This window comes from Tupaia chinensis, unplaced genomic scaffold (genome assembly GCF_000334495.1).
Source record: "Tupaia chinensis unplaced genomic scaffold, TupChi_1.0 Scaffold141490_1, whole genome shotgun sequence".
In the NCBI taxonomy this organism is placed as follows: domain Eukaryota; kingdom Metazoa; phylum Chordata; class Mammalia; order Scandentia; family Tupaiidae; genus Tupaia; species Tupaia belangeri.
Window position 1 is genome coordinate 2177800 of NW_006201352.1, and position 20911 is coordinate 2198710.

Consider the following 20911-nt stretch of genomic DNA (forward strand, 5'->3'; position numbering starts at 1 on the left):
TAGGGAAAGCCCAATTACTCGTGTCTCTGCCTGTGTCATGTTTGCTACCATCCCAGTGGTCAAAGTGAGTCATTCAGCTAAAGCTAGTCAGAGGGGGAGGACACAGCAATGTTACATGACAACAGGAATGATCCAGAGAGGAGTGAAGAATTAAGGCTATTAACACAATTGCCTACTATGAGGATTGATGTTGGAGACCAGTGGAAATGGAAGGAACCACATGCACAGGTAGGCAGGTGAGTGTTTTCATCTGGGAAGCTCTATTTCTCTAAAAATGGGCAAAGAGAGAAAAGTCAAAGGCAGAGGGAAGCGCCTACATTTTGCCCTTGTGTCATTGAGGACTCTAGTTCGAGTGCATTGAGAGTAACAAGGAGGAGGTAGTGCTTGTCCTCTTCTATATTCAACAAAGTGGTCCTTTCCTTATCACAGACATCCCATAGGCCAAACACTGTACCAGGTGACCAGTGGGCACAGAGTCCTGTGGTCAAGGACTTCATGGTCTGGGTGGTGGTTCTCAGTCACAGTTTCACATCACCTGGAGAACATTAAGAAGTACCAGTCCCAAATCCTTATCTTCAGAGGCTCATCTTGCAGGACATTACAGAATACCAGGATTTTTAGTTTCCAGTTTCCAGGTGGTTGTATGGTACAGTCATATGGTGAGCTGAAAAGATATAGCATTAGCAGACAATTTGAGGTACAATAAGTTGGGCCAGAAACAAACAGGATATGACAACCCAGCAGGATCCATGCTAGAACAGTGCAAGGGTGGGTCTATGGAGGAGCAGGTCATCAAGCCAAGGCTGCAGAGAGGGAGAGCTTCCTGGAAGAGGGGATGTATGCATAAGTAGGGTCAACAGAGTGTTTGTAGTACAGCATTAAGAGGAGCACACTCTTTGCTCACAGTGTGGATAGGCATATTGGGATCAGAAACCTAGAAACTCAGACTTGTATTTTCAGCAACAGGACACACACTAGCCACAATCATCAGAAAGAATTTGTTTTTCTCATTGTCCAAACCATTTCTTTTGTTTTCTGTATTCTAATGCTTTGATCTCTAGAATCTTGCTGACCAGAGGACTTCTACTCAGAGTGAGCCAGTCCTAGAAATGAAAAACAACTTGACCAGGGTTGTGCTTTTCAAACACAAATCAACCAACCCACAGTCCACACCGCCAAACATACTCTTAAGGCAGTTGTACACTCTGGGCCACTAAACATCTGCCCCATTACCCCAGGTGCCTGACAACTAGGGATAGTACCTATACCACAGAAATTATATGAAGTAGCCTGTCCTAACCCTCTTACCCTGCCTCACCCACACATAAGAAAAAAAATGACACGAATGAAAGAACTAATTCAGGATAGAAGAAGGAATACCACTTTAAAGAAAAGTAATTCAAATTTGTTATCTCTAGACAGATTAAGATATTGCAACCATAAACTAAGAGTAGGATGTTATGTTAAGGAATAATCTTTCCACAGAAACCACAATAAAGGCTCTAGCTCACATTTCCTCTCCACCTCCTGACCAACCCTAGTGCTTCAGTTTATGCCCTCAACCCTTCGCCATGGTGTGGTGCACTCCCTTCTCTTGTGAACTGTGAGCAAAAAGCTGTCTTTTCCATTGCAATTGTCCCCTGATCTGTTGACCTTGCCACACCTCGGTATCTGTTAATACTCTGTATTTTAGAACTGTCATTAACTGGACTCACATCAAATAGTTACCACAACATCAACATTCCCTTTTCCCTCAGCAAAACATTTCCTATGCTAGCCATGCATTTCAGGAGAAAGAGCCTCCAGGAAATTAAAAAACTGAACATGTGTTTTTTACGATGCATTCAATGCAAGAATTGAAGCAGCTGAGAAGGCAAAAAGGGGGAAGACATCCAGACAAGTTGGGACACATTGGTGTTTTTGCCAAGTCTGAGGAGCCAATAGTGGATGAGATTATTCTAGATGGGTTTCCAAGAGCTTAAGGATAAAGCATAGGGCTGTAGTTTAAATCTATTCTAGGTGTCCTTGGGATTCTTTTCAGGAGGCCTCTGGGAAGGGAGATTTTTATTATAGTAGGAAGAGAGGGCAGGGTCTGGGAGGTGCATAAAGTCCTAATGACCAGGTGAGTGACTCTGGGGCCCCCAATAAATGGCTCGCATATTTCCTAGGGATATTATGACAAAGTACCAAAAACCAAGAGGCTTAAGCAACAGTGATGCATTGTTTCATGATTATGAAGCCTGGAAGTACAAGATCAAGGTGTTAGGTTATACAACCTCCACAGTCTCCAGGGAAGCATCTATTCCAGGCTTCTTTCCTAGCTCGTGGTAGTTTCTAGTTTGTAATAGCATAACTCCAATCTTCATACAGTGTGCGTGTCTGTATTCAAATTTTCCCCTTTCATAAGGACACCAGTTATAGTGGATTAGGGGCCCACTCTATAACAGTATTATCATCATAACGAATGATATCTGCAACAACTCTACTTTCAGATAAGATCACATCCCCAGATTCTGGGAATTCAGACTTCAATATGTGAATTTGAAGGGGGAATAACACCTTTATAGGATATTAATCAGTAAAAAAGAAGAAATTTGCAGATAGAGGTTAAGATTATTACCTTCATTGTTGAGAAAGGCATGGCTTGGGACCAGCAGTTAGCGTAATGGCTATGTTGCTGGATTCTCATGTATCTGATCGGGGTTGGAGTCCTGGACACAGTAGCTTAAACTCACGCCGGGCCTGTGTGCGTGCATGCCCAAGATCCCGATAGGATCTTGGAGGAGAAGGGATTGCAGCGTGGCCATCCCCCCTGGGGGGTGATTTCTCACTTTCTGTCTCTCTGCCTCTCTCTTTCTAGTGAGCACACATGCCCTATAGCAAAAATAAAAAATAAAAAAAGAGAGAGAGAGAGAAAGGCATGGCTTTATATGAGAGTCAGAAGCAATTTCCTACCTCAGCACTCACACAGAGTGGATTTACCATCTAGACCCTCCACCTGGGTAATATACAGGACTGCCCTAGTAAAAACCAAGAGCTTGAAGAACCATAAGAGAGGTCCCATTCCTGGTAAGAGAACCTGGAAAGAGCTAGGCTGAGTATATTTTTCACCCAAATTTACCCTTCACATAATCATTGCACCTCCCTTGGCAAGGAGTGCTATGGTATAAATATTTGTGTCCCCCCAAAAAAACTCACAGGTTGAAAGCTAGCCCCCAATGTGATGGTATCAGAGGATGGAGGCTAGGAAGTAATTAGGTCATGAGGTAGAACCCTCATGCATGAGATTAGTGTTCTTATAAAAGAGGTCCCAGAGAGACCCTGGGGTGAGTCCTTCCATCTCGTGAAGATGCAATGAGAAACTCATTTATGAGCCAGGAAGAGTGTACTAACTAGAGCTGGTACCTTGACCTTGGCAGATACCAGCCTCCAGAGCTGAGAGAAAAAAATGTCTATTGTTTAAAATCACTATCTAGGATATTTTATTATCATAACCTGAACAGACTACTACAGAGAGTGGAGAGGTGGAAAGAGGCTGAGAGTATATATTTAGGTCAGATTCCCCTTCATAGAAATCACAAGTGAGAGGCAGTCGTTCCTTTCTATGTTCCTGCTAACAGTGGCTCCCAATGCCATCGCTGCCTTATGGGAACAACCTTAATTGCTCACTTTTCCCAGAATAGTGATTGATACTGGGCAGGAGACAAATGTGGTCTGAAAAACACTTGTCTGGAGGGGAGTTTTATGTGCTGGAATGAGTTAGGGCCATGGTAGAGAAGGCAGTGGTCCCCCCCAACCCCCATTATCTGGTGGAGGCAGCACTGTTACCAGGCAGCTGAATATCCTTAGTTCATTCTACCTGTTGGAGCTTCATTGCCCTCAGAAAAGGCAGCTTAATGAAGTGGAAGGACAGTGGGTCTTGAGGTGATACCTACCTGGGCCTTGAATTCTGACTCTAGCACTCTGGGTTTGATAGTCACCTCTTCAGCTGCTTTCACCAAACCTCACCTAACTACATCTTGTGAGCAGGACCTAAATCCTACCTGGAATTATAGCTGCAAGGAAGTCATTAAATATGATTTTCTCTCTTCTGGCCCTTGTGATACAAAAGGTAGCAAATAAAAGAGTAGAAAAATATACCAGGATGCTCATGGCTAGAGGTTGTACAGCAGAGACTCGCAGCTCATCCCCTTCCCCACTCACCTTTGAACTCTCAGGTGTGTTGTTTGGGACTTTGAGAAGACTTTTCGTCTCTCCCTACTTCATCTAGTCATCTCTTCCTGTGCAGGGAGACTGAGCTGCAAAGAGACTGTCTTATCCCCTGCCATGAGCCTCTGAATTCTAAGACTTCAGTGTTTTCTGAAGCATATGACTTGCAATCCCTTCTCTGTTCCTGAACTAAAGCCCAGCAGCTCAGTCTCAGGCACACCTGTTCTATAGAAACAGGAAGGACTTTGAATCATCCCCAACCAGTGACAACCATACATGTTGCTGGTGAGCATTAGGGAAATAGAACAGCAGAGAGATTGCCAATCACCCACTCCTGCACACCTTTGAATGCTCAGAATTAACTCTAAGAATTTAGGAAGGAATACATAAATCACTAGATGACTAGAAACCATTGCAGAGACACAAGAAACATGGGCAACCAACAAAATATCTCCGCCAGATGAAAACATCAATTCTTCATCATCCACAGACAACACAATGGAACTCGTGGAAATGTCAGCTAACAATTCAGAATATTTATAGTGACACAACTAAATGAGATGCAAGAGAAAAAAGACAAACAAGCTCCAAGAGATGATTCACCACTTGAAAGAAGAAATAGATACCATAAAAAAGAATCGAACAGAATTGTTGGAGATGAAGACTGTGATACAGGAAATTAAACCTCCCTCGAAAGTTTTAAAAGCAGATTAAATCACACAGAAGATCAAATCTCAAATGTAGAAAACAAAAACCTCTGACCTAGAAAAAAATTATCAAAAAGATTGAGGAAACAACTGAGAAAAATGAGGACAGCATATGAGAATTATTAGATAACCAGTAAGCGTCCAAACATCTAGATAATTGATATCTCAGAAGGTGAAGAAAATAATAATGGTATTGATAACTTATTCCATGAAATCCTGGAAGAAACCTTTCCAAACCTAGAGAGGGATTTAAATATCCAGACCCAAGAAATACAAAGGACCCCAAATAGAATCAACCCAGGAAGATCTTCTCCAAGGCACATCATAGCGAGATTGCCCAAAACCACAGACAAAGACAAGATACTAAAATTAGCAAGAGAGAAACATCAGTTACTTACAAAACTTATCCCATCAGATTAACACTGGACCTCTAGCTGGAAACAGTGCAGGCAAGGAATAAATGGGGAAATATAGTAAAAGTATTAATGAAAAACATTTTTGCCACTTCCATCTCCAGCCCTCAGGCCTAAGGAACACTGAGACAGAGCTCTCCAGCTCCAGCTCCAGCTCCAGGGCCCCCAATCCCAGATACCCTCTCTCTGTTAGCAAGGTAGGCTTTTTTTTTTCTTCTTTCTTTTGTTGATTTCCCACTTCTCCTTACCCCACAGGACTGCTGTCAGCTCTCCAGCAAAGCCCAGTCCATGTCCAGACCCCTGGTAAAATTGCACGCCACACTAGTGCGTGGCACATGACTTTTATTTATTTCCTTTCTTACTCTTTTCTCCTCCATCTTTGTCATCTCCTGTTTATCCTCCACATACCAAGAAGGGCTAGACAGGTCTAGAATCACAGTTTTCAAATACCCTGGTATTGTGAGACTTCCTGGGATCCTACCTTTTATTTAATCACCTGCAAAAAAGGAGTGACTGGACCAATTTACATTCCCACCAACAGTGTAGGAGTGTTCCCCTTTTACCACATCCCCTCTAGCACTTATCATTATTTGTTTTTTTAATTTTCGCCATTCTGACTGGGGTTAGGTGGTATCTCATTGTGGTTTTGATCTGCAATGAGGGATATTGAGCATTTTTTCATACACTTTTTTGACTATTCATATGTCTTTCTTAGAGAGTTGTTTATTAAGCTCATTTTCCCATCTTTTAATTGTGTTAATCATTTTTTTCAAACAGATGAATGGATTGAAAAATTGTGGCACATATACTCCATGGAATACTATACAGCCATAAAACAATAAGGCCCTGGAATTTGATAGAAAGTGGATGAATACAGAAGATTTGTTGCTGAGTGAAGCAAATTAGGTTATGAAAGAGAGACATTGCATGTCTCCAATTAACATATACTGATTGTCCACACTCTATGGTAGAGACTGAAAGACTGGAGAACATAAAAGTATTAAAAATTGTAATGGACACTAGAGACAAAGTAGAAAGAGAGTGTGAGAGGGGAAGAGTGTAGGAAATTTGGGGGGAAAATGGAGAGGTAAGACACTTGTAGGACACAGATAAGGTTATTATCTGTTGATGAGGATGTGTATGGTGGTATTAACAGCTGTATTGAGGTGTATATCATGCTGGGTAAAGTCTCTTCACAATCTAAATTATGTATAGTGATTTAATGTATGAATAATAATAAAATATATATAAATATAAATAATAAAAGATACAACCGAAAAAATAAAAAAAGAGAGACTTCTGTTCAGACTTTTGAATAGAAGACTCCTCCTGTACAGACCATATTGCAAAACACAGCAGAAAAAGAATTAGGCACACCTCAGTTCACAGAAAAGGGGAAGCACACTTGTTCCTAGTCAAAGAAACATTTTCCAAAATGGTATTATCCAAAGTTTAATACATCTCCCAATGGCTAAAAATAGAAGAAGAGCCTCAGGTCTGAATAAACCAAGAAATACATCTCCATCAAAAGAAAACAATAACTCTTCTCCATCTCTTGAAAAAACCTGAAAATGTTACTGAACTGTCAGAGAAAGAATTTAGAACATTCATGGTGACAAAACTCTATGAATTGGAACAGAAAAAAAAAAAGAGAGAGAGAGAGAGAGAGACAACGAGCTACAGATTAGGCAGTCCTTCCAGGATATGGAAGAAGAAACAGACACTCAAAGAAAGAATCAGATGAAGCTATTAGAGATGAAGTCTCTAATACAGGAAATCAAAAACTCTCATGAAAGTATTAAAAGTCAATTAGAGGGAACCAGCAGTTAGTGTACCGGCTATGTCACTGGACTCTCATGTAGTCGACCACGGTTCACTCCCGGACCCGGTGGCTTAAAACTCACGCAGGGCGCGTGTGCGTACGTGCCCAAGATCCCGAGAGAAGAATGGAGGAGAAGGGATTGCGGCGTGACCATCCCCCCTGGGGGGTGATTTCTCACTTTCTGTCTCTATGTCTCACTCTGTCTGTCTGGCGAGCGCTCGCGCCCTATAGCAAAGACCTCTCCAAAAAAAGAAAAAAAAAAGTCAATTAGACAATACTGAAGATTCAGTCTCTGACATAGAAGATAAAACCTCTGACCTAGAAAAAAAAAAGCACTGAAAAGATAGAGAAAATAACAACAACAACAAAAAGATAATATACAAGAAATACTAGACTTCATTAAATGTCCAAACATCTGAATAATTGGTATCCCAGAAGGTGAAGAAACTAATAAGGGCATTGAAAATCTATTTCATGAAATCCTGGAAGAAAAATTTCAAAGTCTAGAGAAGGACTCACACATCCAGACCCAAGAAATACAAAGGACTCCAAATAGAATCAACCCAAGAAGATCTTCCGCAAGTCATATCTTAGCCAGACGGCCAAGCCCACAGATAAGACAAGATACTAAAATTGGCAAGAGAGAAATGACAAGTGACTTACAAAGGTCATCCCATCAGGCTAACTCTGGACCTTTCAATAGAAACAATGCAAACAATGAAAGAATGTGAAGACATACTGAGAGTGTTAAGAGAGAAACAATTTCAAGCAAGATTATTATATCCAGCAAGATTATCCTTCATATGGGGAAAAAAAGTTTAAAATCTTTTCAGACAAACAAAACCTGAATTTGCCAACACCAGACCAGCTCTTCAAGAAACTCTAAAGAGAGTCCTGTTCCAGGAAAACTAAGAATGAACAGCCAAAAATAAGGGAATAAAAGACAACCAAAACAATGGCAACTTAAAGGTAGGGACAAATCTGGAAATAGCGATAATAACATTGAATGTTAATGGATTAAATTCTCCCATCAAGAGAATGGGAGACTGGTTGAATGGGAAAAACAAACAAACAAACAGAAACCCACAAAGACTAAAAGTGAAGGGCTGGAAAAAGGTATTCCATGCAAATGGGAACCAAATAAATAAATAAATAAAAACTGGAGTAACGATACTAATTTCTGACAAGATAGGCTTTAAAAAAAAAACTGTTCAAAGAGACAAAGAAGGACACTATATTATAGTTAAAGGGTTAATCCATAAAGAAGATACAATGCTAATAAATATGCATCTAACATAGGAGCACCCAAATATGTGAAGGAAAGACTGCTAGACCTAAAAGGAGAGATAGGCTGCAACACGCTAATTGTTGGAGACCTCAACACTCCACTATCTCCTCTGGACAGATCATCTAGACAAAAAATAAGTAAAGAGGTAAAGGATCTAAATGATACCATAAATCAAATGGCCTTAATAGGTATCTATAGAACTTTCCACTTGAAAACCATGAGATGTTACCTTTTCTGACCTCAACATGGAACCTTTTTGAAGATTGACCACAATGATAAGGCACAAAGCCAGCCTCTACAGATTCAAAGGCATAGAAACTATATCCAGCATCCTCTCCGATCATGATGGAATCAAACTTGATTTTAATTCCAAGAGAAATCCTCAAAAATACATAAATACATGGAAACTAAATAGCCTACCCTTGAATGACTTCATAACTACTGAAGAAATTAAAACTGAAATAAAAAGATTAATGAAGGCCAATGACAATTAGGACACGAGTTTCCATGATCTTTGGGACACTGCAAAAGCAGTCATAAGAGGGAAGTTCATAGCAACTAGTGCACAAAAGAAGTTGTAAATAAGGCAAATAGATCACCTGACATCGTACCTGAGAGAATTAGAAAAGCAACAGCAAATAAATAAATAAATAAAAATCCAAAAAATCTCCAGGAAAAAAGAAATAATAAACATCTGAGCAGAAATAATTGAAGTATAAAATAAACTATACAGAAAATAAATAAAAGCAAAAGCTGATTCTTTGAAAAGATAATTGATACACCACTAGCAGGACTTACTAAGAAGAAGAGAGAAAGGAACTAGGTAAATCAAATTTGAAATGAACCTGGCAATATAACAACAGACATAATAGTAATACAAAACATCATTAGAGGATACTATGAACAACTATATGCTAACACGCAAGAAAATCTGGATGAGATGGACAAATTCCTGGATGCATATAATCTATCAGGATTGAGGCAGGAGGATATAGAAAGTCTGAATAGACCCATAACAAGCCAGGAGATTGAATCAGTAATAAATAACCTCCCAACAAAGAAAAGCCCTGTTTCTGATGGCTTCACCTCTGAATTCTACAAAACATTTAAAGAAGAGTTAACCCTCATTCTGCTCAAGTTATTTCTAACGATACAAAAGGGTGAAACTCTCCCAAATTCATTCTATGAAGCCTTCATCACCCTTATCAACAAAACAAAAAAGGACAGGATGAGGAAGGAAAACTATAGACCAATATCTCTAATGAATATAGACACAGAAATTCTCAACAAGATACTAGCAAATTGTATCCAACAACATATAAAAAAGATTATACATCATGGCCACGTAGGTTTTATTCCAAGGATAAAAGCTTGGTTCAACATACATAAAACCATAAATGTAATACACCATGTTAACAAAAAGATAAATACCATATGATCATATCAACTGATGCAGATAAAGCATTTGATAGGATACAAAATCCTTTCATGGTCAAGACTCAGCAAAATTGGCATAGAAGGGCCATTTCTCAACACAATAAAAGCTATCTATGAAAAACCCATAGTGAACATTATCCTGAAAGGAGAAAAACTGAAAGTTTTTCCACTAAAAACTGTTACAAAACAAGGATGCCCACTTTCATCACTCCTTTTCAGTATAGTACTGGAAGTCATCGCCAATGCAATCAGAAGCAAGAATAAAATAAAAGACATTGAAATAGGAAAAGAAGAGGTAAAACTATCTCTATTCGAAGATGACATGATTGTATACATAGAAGACCCAATGGTATCCATGAAAAAATTCCTGGAGGTAATATATGAATACAGTAAAGTTGCAGGATATGAAATCAACATACATAAATCTATTAAGGAGAAAAATAGAGAGGCAAGGAATTTATGGGATACCAGCATATCTATATACGAACAGCAGGCAGACTGAGATAGAACTAAAAAAAGTTATTCCATTTGCCATAGCCAAAAAACGTATAAGATACCTAGGAATAAACCTAACCAAAGAAGTTAAAGACCTCCAAAAGGAAAACTACAAGAAGCTAAAAAAGAAATTGAAAATAACAGAAAAAAGTGGAAGAACATCCCATGTTCCTGGATTGGAAGAATTAATATAATCAAAATGGCAATTCTACCCAAATTAACCTACATATTTAATGTAATGCAATCACAATCAAAGTGCCAGTGACATTCTTCATAGATCTAGAAAAGACAATCATACAATTTGTACGGAATCATAAAGGACCTCGTATTGCCAAAGCAATCCTGCACAAAGAAGAGTGGAGTGGTTGGCATCTCACGCCCTGTCCCAAAAATACACTATAAAGCTGTGATAATCAAAACAGCATGGTATTGGCATAGAAATAGACAGGTGGATCAATGAAACAGAATAGAGTCCCCAGAAATAAACTTTCAGACATACAGCCAACTGATTTTTGACAAAGGATACCAGTAAATCCCATGGGGAAAGGAAAATCCCTTTAGCAAAAGGTGCTGGAAAAACTGGGTATCCACCTGCAGAAAGATAAATCTGAACCCCCTACCTCTCAACTTTGACAAAAATCAACTAAAAGTGGAACAAAGATCTAAACATAAGATCTAAAACTATAGAACTGCTCCTGGAAAACACTGGGGAAACTCTGGGAGATATTGGGGTAAGCAAAGACTTCTTAAATAAGACCCTCAAAGCACAGTCAATAATCCCAAAAATAGACAAGTGGGATTACATTAGATTAAGATGTTTCTGCATGGCAAAAGATACAGTAGTTAGTAAATCCACAGCCCTCAGAATGGGAAAAGATTTTTGTAAACTATGCATCAGATAAGGGACTGATAATCAGAATACACAACGAACTCAAGCAGCTGTCCTAAAAAAAAAAGATAATTAATCCTATTAAAAGATAAGAGAATGAGTTGAAAAAAACCACTTTCTAGGAAGACATACAACTAGCCAAAAGACATGAAAAAATGCTCAGCATCTCTCATTGTAAGGGAGATGCACGGGGGTGTGGTGAAAGGAGAATTCTCCTACACTGCTGGTGGGAATGTAAATTGGTCTAGCCACTCTGGAGAATAATTTGGATATTCAAATAGAACTTCTATATGATCTAGCAATCCCACTTCTTGGTATCTACCCAACAGACAGAATTCTTAATCCAAAAAGTGCTTACATATCCATGTTTATTGTTGCATTATTCATGCTTGCTAAGACATGGAACCAGCCCAAATGCCCACGAACAGATGACTGGGTTGAAAAACTGTGGCACATACACTCAGCCATTAAAAAAAAAGACTCTGGATTTTGACATAAAGTGGATGAATATGGAAGATTTACTGCTAAGTGAAGCAAGTCAAGCAATGAAGGAGAGACATTGTATGCATCCACTTAAAATATATCGAGTGTCCCCACTGTACAGCCAAAACTGAATGACTAAAGGTTATAGAAACTAAGTAAATGGTTATGAATACCAGATACAGTGTGGGAAGAGGATGGGTGATGGGTGAAGGAGTAGAGTCTGAGGAAGGACATTAAGGAGAAAAATAGAGAGGCAAGGAATTTATGGGATAAAGAAGTGGATTATTATCTATTGAAGATAACTTTCTAGAATGGTGAACTGGACTAGTGAGAACTGTACACATGTTGGAATATTCACTTTGTAAGCTAAGTAACATGATTGAATGTATAAAAGAAATAGAAATAGAAAGAAATAATTTTTTTAAGTGAGGAAAAAAAACAGTTTTTAAACAAGATTATTATACCTGGCAAGATTACCCTTCATATCGGAAAAAAAAGATAAAAGCATTCTTAGATAAACAAAACCTGAAAATATTTACCAACTCTATACCAGCTCTTCAAGAAGTCCTGAAGGCCTTTTGTCCCTCCCCACCCCATCAAGACATGAAGGAAGTGCTATACCAGGAAAACTAGTCAGACAGATAGATATAAGAGAACAACAACAAAAAAAACAACCAAGAAAATGGCTCACTCAATGAACAGGTCCAGAAATATTGATAATGACATTGAACACTAATGGATTAAATTTCCCAATCAAGAGACACAGACTGGCTGAATGGATTAAAAAAAAAAAAAGCAAAACAAAACAAAACAAAAGGAGAAACCCTCTATCTGTTGCCTATAAGAAACACAACTTAAAATGGAAATTCACAGCAATTAGAAAAAGATAGAAAGATGGTAAATAGACAAGAACAAACAAAAATCCCAAAAATGTCAGGAGAAAAGAAATAATAAAGATTTAAGCAGAAGTAAATGAAAAAGAAAATAAACAAACTACATAGAAAATAAATTAAAGCAAAAGTTGGTTCTTTGAAAAGATTAACAAGATCGACACACCATTAGCCAGATTGATTAAGAAGAAAGAAAGAAACCAGATAAATATGGAATGAAACATGCCATATTACCACATACACACTAGAAATACAAAACATTATTAGAGGATATTATGAGCAACTATATGTAAACAAATGAGAACATGGAGGAGATAGACAAATTTCTGTATGTATATAATCTACCAAGATTGAATCAGGAGGACATAGAAAGCCTAAATAGACCCATAACAAGCTATGAACTTGAATCAGTAATAAATAACCTCCAAACAAAGAAAAGCCCAGATCCTGATGTCTTCACCTCTTAATTCTACAAAACTTTTAAGGAAGAGTTAACCCTCATTGTACTCAAATTATTTCTAAAGATCCAAAAGGAAGGAAGCCTCCCAAATTTATTTTATGAAGCCTCCATCATCCTCATTCCCAAAACAATGAAGGTGTGACAAAAAAGGAAATCTACAGATCAATATCTCTGATGAATATACATGCAAAAATTCCCAACAAGATACTTCTTTTTATAGTATTCAACAACATGTAAAATCAATTAAACATTACAATGAGGTAGGTTTTATTCCATGGATGCAAGGGTGGTTCAACGTATGCAAGACCATAAACATAATGCACCATATTAACAGAAAGAAAGATAAAACCTTATGATAATTTCAATCAATGCAGAGAAAGCTTTTAATAAAATACAGCATACGTTCAAGACTAAAACTTGTAGCAAGATTGGCATAGAAGGGTCATTTCTCAACACAATAAAAGCCATATATGAAAAAACTATAGCTAACATTATACTGAGTGGGGGAAAGCTGAAAGCTTTTCCACTAAAAACTGGTGCTAGAGAGAAGACTCCTTCATGGCTCCTGAGAACTAGTGATTTCAGGGGAATAAGCAAAATGGATTTTCCACTGATAATTCAACCTCCAGCCCACAAACTCGAGTGGTAGAAAGCCTTTCTAGCCTCCTATCTCTCTCTGTTTCTGTCTCTCTCTACCTCTGTCTTTGTCTTCTCATTTTTTTTGTAATTTTGTCCTTTTAAAACTTTTTAACGTAAAGCATTTTCTTGGATTCCAGCCTCTCCCTTCCCTTTATCTTGTTAATTATCCCCTCTCCTCCTCCCAACCCAGGAGAGGCAAGGGAGCAGGATGTCCGAAGACACCTTCATGGCTCTGGAGAAGTAGTGATTGTGTGCCACAAGGTTTTCTAATTTTTGCTTTTTTTTAAAAAAAACTTTTTTTTGTTTTTTTTTCTTCTTTTTTTTTGTTTCTTGGTTGTTTTCATTGCTGTCGTTTCTCTCTCTCTTTTTCATTTTCTGCACGCTCCTGGACACTCAGATTGAGCGTGTGGGAAGAAACACACCATCCATCAGATGACTAGAAATCACCTCAGGGCCACAAGAAATATGGGAAAACAAGAAAATACCTCTCCTACAAGGGAAAAGATAATTCCTCTTCATCCACAGATAGTTCAATCACAATCATAGAAATGTCTGATAAAGAATTTAGAACATTCATAATGGTGAAGCTAACAGAGATGGAAGAGAAGAGAGACAATGAAGTGCAGAAGAGAAAGGGAAAAAAGCTGACAAGTTCCAGGATGTGAGGAAATTCTTGCAAGATCTGAAAGAGGAATTACACACTTTACAAAAGAATCAAGTGGAAATGTTAGAGATGAAGGCCATAATACAGGAAGTCAAAAATCTCCCTTTAAGGTATGAAAAGCAGATTAGATCATACAGAAAATAGACTCTCAGACGTAAAAAAGAAAATTGTTGGCCTAAAAAAATCCACCACAAAGCCTGAGAAAATTGCCAAAAAATTTGAGAATAACATATGAGAAGTACTAGATATCATCAAATGTCCAAACATCCGGATAATTGGCATCCCGGAGGTGAAGAGACTCATAAGGGCATTGATAATCTAGTCCATGAAATCCTGCAAGAAAACTTTCCAAACCTAGAGAGGCACTAGTCCCAAGAAATACAAAGGACTGCAAATAGAATCGACCCAAGAAGATCTTCTCCAAGACACATTATAGCCAGATTGACCAAAACCACAGACAAAGACAAGATACTGAGATTGGCAAGAGAAAAACGGCAAGTTACCTACAAAGGGTGTCCCATCAGACTAATGGCAGACCTCTCATTGGAAACAATGTAAGTGAGGAAAGAATGGGAAAATATTCAAAGTATTAAGGGAAAAGCAATTTCAACCAAGAATACTATACCCGGCAAGATTATCCTTCATATGGGAAGAAAAGACAAGAACATTCTCAGATAAACAAAACCTGAAAGAATTTACCAGCACCAGACCAGATCTCCAAGAAGTTCTTAAGGGAGTGCTATGTCAGAAAAATTAAATGCAGATGCACAGAAATAAGAGTTCAAAAACTAAGAAAATGGACAACTTAATTATAGGGACAAGTCTGGAGTTGAATATTATATCCCAAAATTCAATTGAGAAGATTGAACCACAACAGAAGATCGATTAAGTACATGAGACAGAACTGGTGAAATAGCATCTTGTGACTTTTGACTAAAATATTGCTGCTTTTTCTTCTAGGCTTTTTTGTACAGTTTTAAGAGTTTTTATCTTGTCTTGAGCTGTCAATAGATTCATGTACCTACTACTTGAACAAAATACCTGTTTCCAGGCTTTAAGTTCTAAGCAAATTTCCTTACCAATTCAAAACTGCTTTTCTTGAAATTACCAGCTGAACTTGCTATTGAAAGTAGTTAAATTATTTAAGAAATTGTGTGATCAATAAAATGTGGGAGGAAAAAGAATGGGAGACTACTATAGACACCAGAGATAGTGTGAAAAGAGGGTGGGAAAAGGCAGAGGGTCAAACATAGGTGTATATAACTAGAAATGGAAAATGATTGAGGATAACATGCATGATTAAGTTACTATGCAGTGCATTCTGGATAGGAAACCACATTTTATATGCTGTGACAATGCTAAGGTGATGAATATAAATTAATTAATTTTAAAACATTTCAGAAAAAAAAAGATAAATGTAAAAAAAAAAAAGGGGGCATGCCAGATATGTGTGCGTACATGCCTAAAATCCTGAGAGGAGAATGGAGGAGAGGGGATTGCAGTATGTCCATCCTTCCTGGGGGTGGGTGTAATTTTTCACTTCCTGTCTCTCTCTCTCCTTCTCTCTCTGTCTCTCTAGAAAGTTCACATGCCCTATAGCAAAAGTCTCTATTAAATACATAAATAAATAAATAAATAAATAAATTACAAGAATTGTATAGGCTTAACATAGGAAAAATTTAATAGCTTGATATACTGGTAAGAACTTTAAAAAGATATTTGAGGAAAGACCTTGGAGATGACCTTCAACATTGGCAAACTTAAGGAGAACCAGGCGTTCACTGATGGTTTGGAAGAGATCAGAATGAGTCTTTGTCTTTTTTAGAAGATGCAGACTATCTCTAGGACAACATTGGGTGGTCACCTCCAGAAACCAGTAGCCAATGTCTAGACAGAGCCAAGGAGAGTAACCAATGAATCTTAGAATCTGGTGCTACAACAATAAGCCCACGGCTGATCCTATGGTTCTGCAGTCCATCAAGGGCTTCCCTGCAGTTTATAGCTCACAAAATGGGCTGGAGAGGACACGGCAGTGGCATTGGAAGGTAGCAGTGGACCAAGTCATGATGTTTTCCATTTTTCTTTTCATCTCCATTGACCACTGCCTGATGAGATTTTGATCATGCATGCATACATGCTTGGCATGTTTTTCAAGTCACTGAAATCAGGACCTGAACTACAGTCAGCTATGTGGGGCCTGGATCCCTTAGCCACTAACCCACAGGGCTGGCCCTTTTCTGGCTTATTTTAAGATTTTTGAGTTTTCAGCTCCTTCTTTAGAGACACACTCTTGACTGGGAAGTTCTTTTCTCTCCTGTCTGAACATGGTGCCAACTAAGGCAGACAGAGTCCCAGATACCTACAGAAAGGTGATGGCTTCTTAAGCCTTCAGGAAAATGGTTGCTTTTTAAGAGGGAAGCTGAAAATATGTATGCAGGAGAGAATCTAGTCTGTGTGTCCCAACTCCCAAGTAGCAAAAAGGAATTAGAGAATTCTTCAGTCTGTCCTCTAAAGATTCTGATAAACAGAATCAGGTTCCTTTCTTTTTTTTTTTAACTTTTTTTTTTTTTAGAGGTTTTCTCTATAGGACACGTGCGCTCACCAGACAGAGAGAGACATAGAGACAGAAAGCGAGAAATCACCCCCCAGAGGGGATGGTCATGCCGCAATCCCTTCTCCTCCATTCGCCTCTCGGGATCTTGGGCACGCACACACACGCGCCTGGCGTGAGTTCTAAGCCACCGGGTCCAGGATGCGAACCGCGGTTGACTAGGTCCCTTATTGCTGCCTTAGGGAAGGACGCTCCTCGCGGGTGAGCAGGGCCCATCCCACTTTCACTGGGAACCTGGGGCGCTATAGGGCGCGTGCGCTCGCCAGACAAGCAGAGAGAGACAGAGAGACAGAAAGCGAGAAATCACCCCCCAGGGGGGATGGTCATGCTGCAATCCCTTCTCCTCCATTCTCCTCTCGGGATCTTGGGCACACACGCACACGTGCCCGGCGTGAGTTTTAAGCCACCGGGTCCGGGATGCGAACCGCAGTAGACTATGTGGGAGTCCAGCGACATAGCCATTACGCTAACTGCTGGTTCCCCGGAATCAGGTTCTTGAAGAGGCAGGAAGCAGTGGCTAAGGAAAAGCAAAGAGAAAAGCTTGTCCTTTGTGACCTGATGACACAGATGACAAAAAAAAATAGAACCTTTTTATTCATCTTTGGCTAATGTCTCCTGTTTACTCTGGTATTCTAAGATATAAATTTGCATAAATGTATTACAATTAGCTTTTATTAATAGGCATTTAATTTTTAAAATGAGGCTTAAATTTACTTGTTCAAAATCAAGTTATGTAACTAGAAATTTTATAAGATTAATTATGGTTACTTAGATTACTATTAAATACATGCAATATTTGGTTTCTTTGATCTTTTATTAAGTTTTTTGTTCTTGTTTAAATAAAATCTACTTAGAATATAATCTACTTAGTTCTAATTAGGAACTATCGTATTTGAAATTTGCTTAGGTCTTTGAACTGCTGCCATTTTTATTGGCATTTGACTATTGGAGTTGTGTCATAATGTTATTCCTTTTATTTACTTTAAAAAGCAGAGTTTGATTTTTTTCTCTTTTTTTGGAGAGGTTTATGCTATAGGGCGCGTGCACTCGCCAGACAGACAGAGAGAGACAGAGAGACAGAAAGCAAGAAATCGCCCCCCAGGGGGGATGGCCACGCCACAATCCCTTCTCCTCCATTCTCTTCTCGGGATCTTGAGCACACATGCACACGCGCCCGGTGTGAGTTTAAGCCGCCGGGTCCGGGACTTGAACCGCGGTCGACTACGTGGGAGTCCAGCGACATAGCCATTACGCTAACTGCTGGTCCCAAAAAGCAGAGTTTGATTTTTGCACATTAAAAAAATGTTCATTATTAATAATAATAAATAAAAACTGGTACTATACAAGGCTTCCCACTTTCTCCACTCCTTTTCAATGTAGTGCTGGAAGTCTTAGCCAATGCAATCAGAAAAGAGAGCAATATCAAAGGCATTCTAAAAGAAAAGAAGAGTCGAAAATATCTTTATTTGCAGATGACATGATGGTATATTTAGAAGACCCAAAGGTTTCCATGAAAAAACTTTTCAAAGTAATAAATGAATAAAGTAAAGTGGCAGGATACAAAATCAACATCCAAAGATCTATACCATTTCTATATACGAACAAGTTGACTGAGGTAGAACTGAAGAAAGAAATCCCTTTTACCATAGCCACAAAATGTATAAGATACCTAAGGATAAACCCAACTAAGGAAGTCAAAGACCTTTACAAAGAAAACTATGAACATCTTTTAAAAGATACTGAAAATGACACACAAAAAAAGTGGAAGGACATCCCATATTCCTGGATTGGAAGAACTAGTCTAATCAAAATGGCAACTCTACCCAAATTGATCTTTATATTAAATGCAATTCCAATAAAATTACTAGAGACATTCTTCACAGATCTAGAAAAGACAACATAGAATTTGTCTGAAATCATAAAAGGCCTCGTATTGCCAAAGTAATTCTGCACAAGGAGAGTGGGTGAGCAGCATTCCACTCCCTGACATAAAAATATACTATAAAGCTGTGACCATCAAAACAGCATAGTATTGGCACAAAAACAGACAAGTGGACTGATGGAATAGAATAGGCACCCTAGAAGTAAACCCCAAAATATACAGCCAGCTAATGTTTTACAAAGGGTACCAGTCAATCCAGTGGGAAAAGGAAAACCTCTTTAGCAAATGGTTCTGGAAAAACTGGGTATCCACCTGCAGAAAGATGAAACTGGATTCCCATATTTCACCATTAACAAAAAATCAGCTCAAAATGGATCAAAGATCTGAACCTAAGACTTCAAACTATAAAACCACAGGAGGGAAACACTTGGGAAACTCTTGGAGACATTGGGGTAGGTGAAGACTTCTTAAGTAAGATTCCCCAAAGCGCAGGCAATAATCCCCAAAATATACAAGTGGGGTTACATCAGATTAAGAATTTTCTGCACAGCAAAAGACACACTAATTAGTGTGAATTAATAACCCTCAGAATGGGAGAATGTTTTTGTAAACTATGTCTCAGATAAGGGACTAATAGCCAGAATCCACAGGAAACTCAAGTGGCTTACCCAAAAATGAATTATTAACCCAATTAAAAGATGGGAAAATAAGCTAAACAAAAAACTCTCTAAGGAAGACATATGAACAGCCAAAAAGCATTTGAGGAAATGCTCAACACCCCTTATCATAAAGGAGATGCAGATTAAAACCACAATGAGATACCAACTAACCTCTGTCAGAATGATGAAGGTTAAAAGTACAAAAAAATGGTAACTGTTGGTGGGTTGTGGTGAAAGGGGAACTATCCTACACTGTTGGTGGGAATGTAAGTTGGTCCAACCACTGTGGAAAACAATATGGAGGTTCCTCAAAGACCTACAAATAGAACTACAATATGATCTAGCAATCCCAATCCTGATTATCTACCCAAGAACAGGAGAATGCTGTCAGAAAAGTGCTTGTATATTATTGTTTATTATGGCCTTATTCACAGTTGCTAAGACATGGAACCAACCCAAATGTTCAGGAACAGATGAGTGGATTGGAAAGGTGTGGCTCATCTAGTCTATGGAATACTATTCATAAAACAAGATCCTGGCATTTGATAGAAAGTGGTCGAATATGGTAGATTTATTGCTGAGTGAAGCAAGCCAGGCTATGAAAGAGAACGGAAAAATATAGGGAAGGAAATCTGGGAGGAAAAATACACAGGCAAGACATTTGTGGGACACAGAAATGGTTTATTGCCTGTTGATGAGAACGTGTATAGTATTCTCCACTGAACTGGTCTGAGGTGTATTTCATGTTGGGCAAATTTTCTTTACAAGCCAAATGATGTATAGTGATCAAATGTTTAAAAATAATAAGCAGAGAAATTCTCTCTCCACCTGTGGTGCTCAGTTCCTTCTGTGTGGTTGCTGGGGAGAACCTGCCGCTATGCTGACTATGCTCTGCCGGTGTCCCTGACGAGTGGACAAAATTTGAATAATCCTACCTTCTCCTGAAGCACTGGATGCTGCTCAGAGGCAGAAGAGGCCAGGCCTTCAGAAGAGGTTTCCACATGGCTCCAGCGAACTAGGTATTGCAGGGAATGAAGATTTTCTACTGACAATTCAGCCTCCAGCAAATGAGCTAGCGGCAGAAGAGGCCAAGCCTTCAGAAGAAGGTTCCACATGGCTCCATTGAACTAGAGGGATCTAAGAGCACTATAGCTAAGCATCCAAATACTAATATGGTTAAAATATTCCTCAATATCTACTGAATCTGCTGCACCAGTGATCACAAAAGAACGGCAAAGAGATTCTAGATCACCTCTGTCTGCTTGCTCCTGAACATTCAGTCTGAACTTCAAGAATTCAAAAGAAACACACCATCCATCAGATGACAAGAAATCACCGCCAGATAACAAGAAATATGGGAAAA

The 20911-nt window shown here is 38.7% G+C and overlaps 1 protein-coding gene and 1 pseudogene across 1 annotated transcript in view; both read left to right on the forward strand.

Moving 5' to 3' along the window:
- STK32B (serine/threonine kinase 32B) overlaps positions 1-20911 on the forward strand; it is a 429527-nt gene that overhangs the window by 287606 nt on the left and 121010 nt on the right. The window lies entirely within an intron of this gene.
- Positions 16721-17591, forward strand: LOC102475605 (PCNA-associated factor-like; annotated as a pseudogene).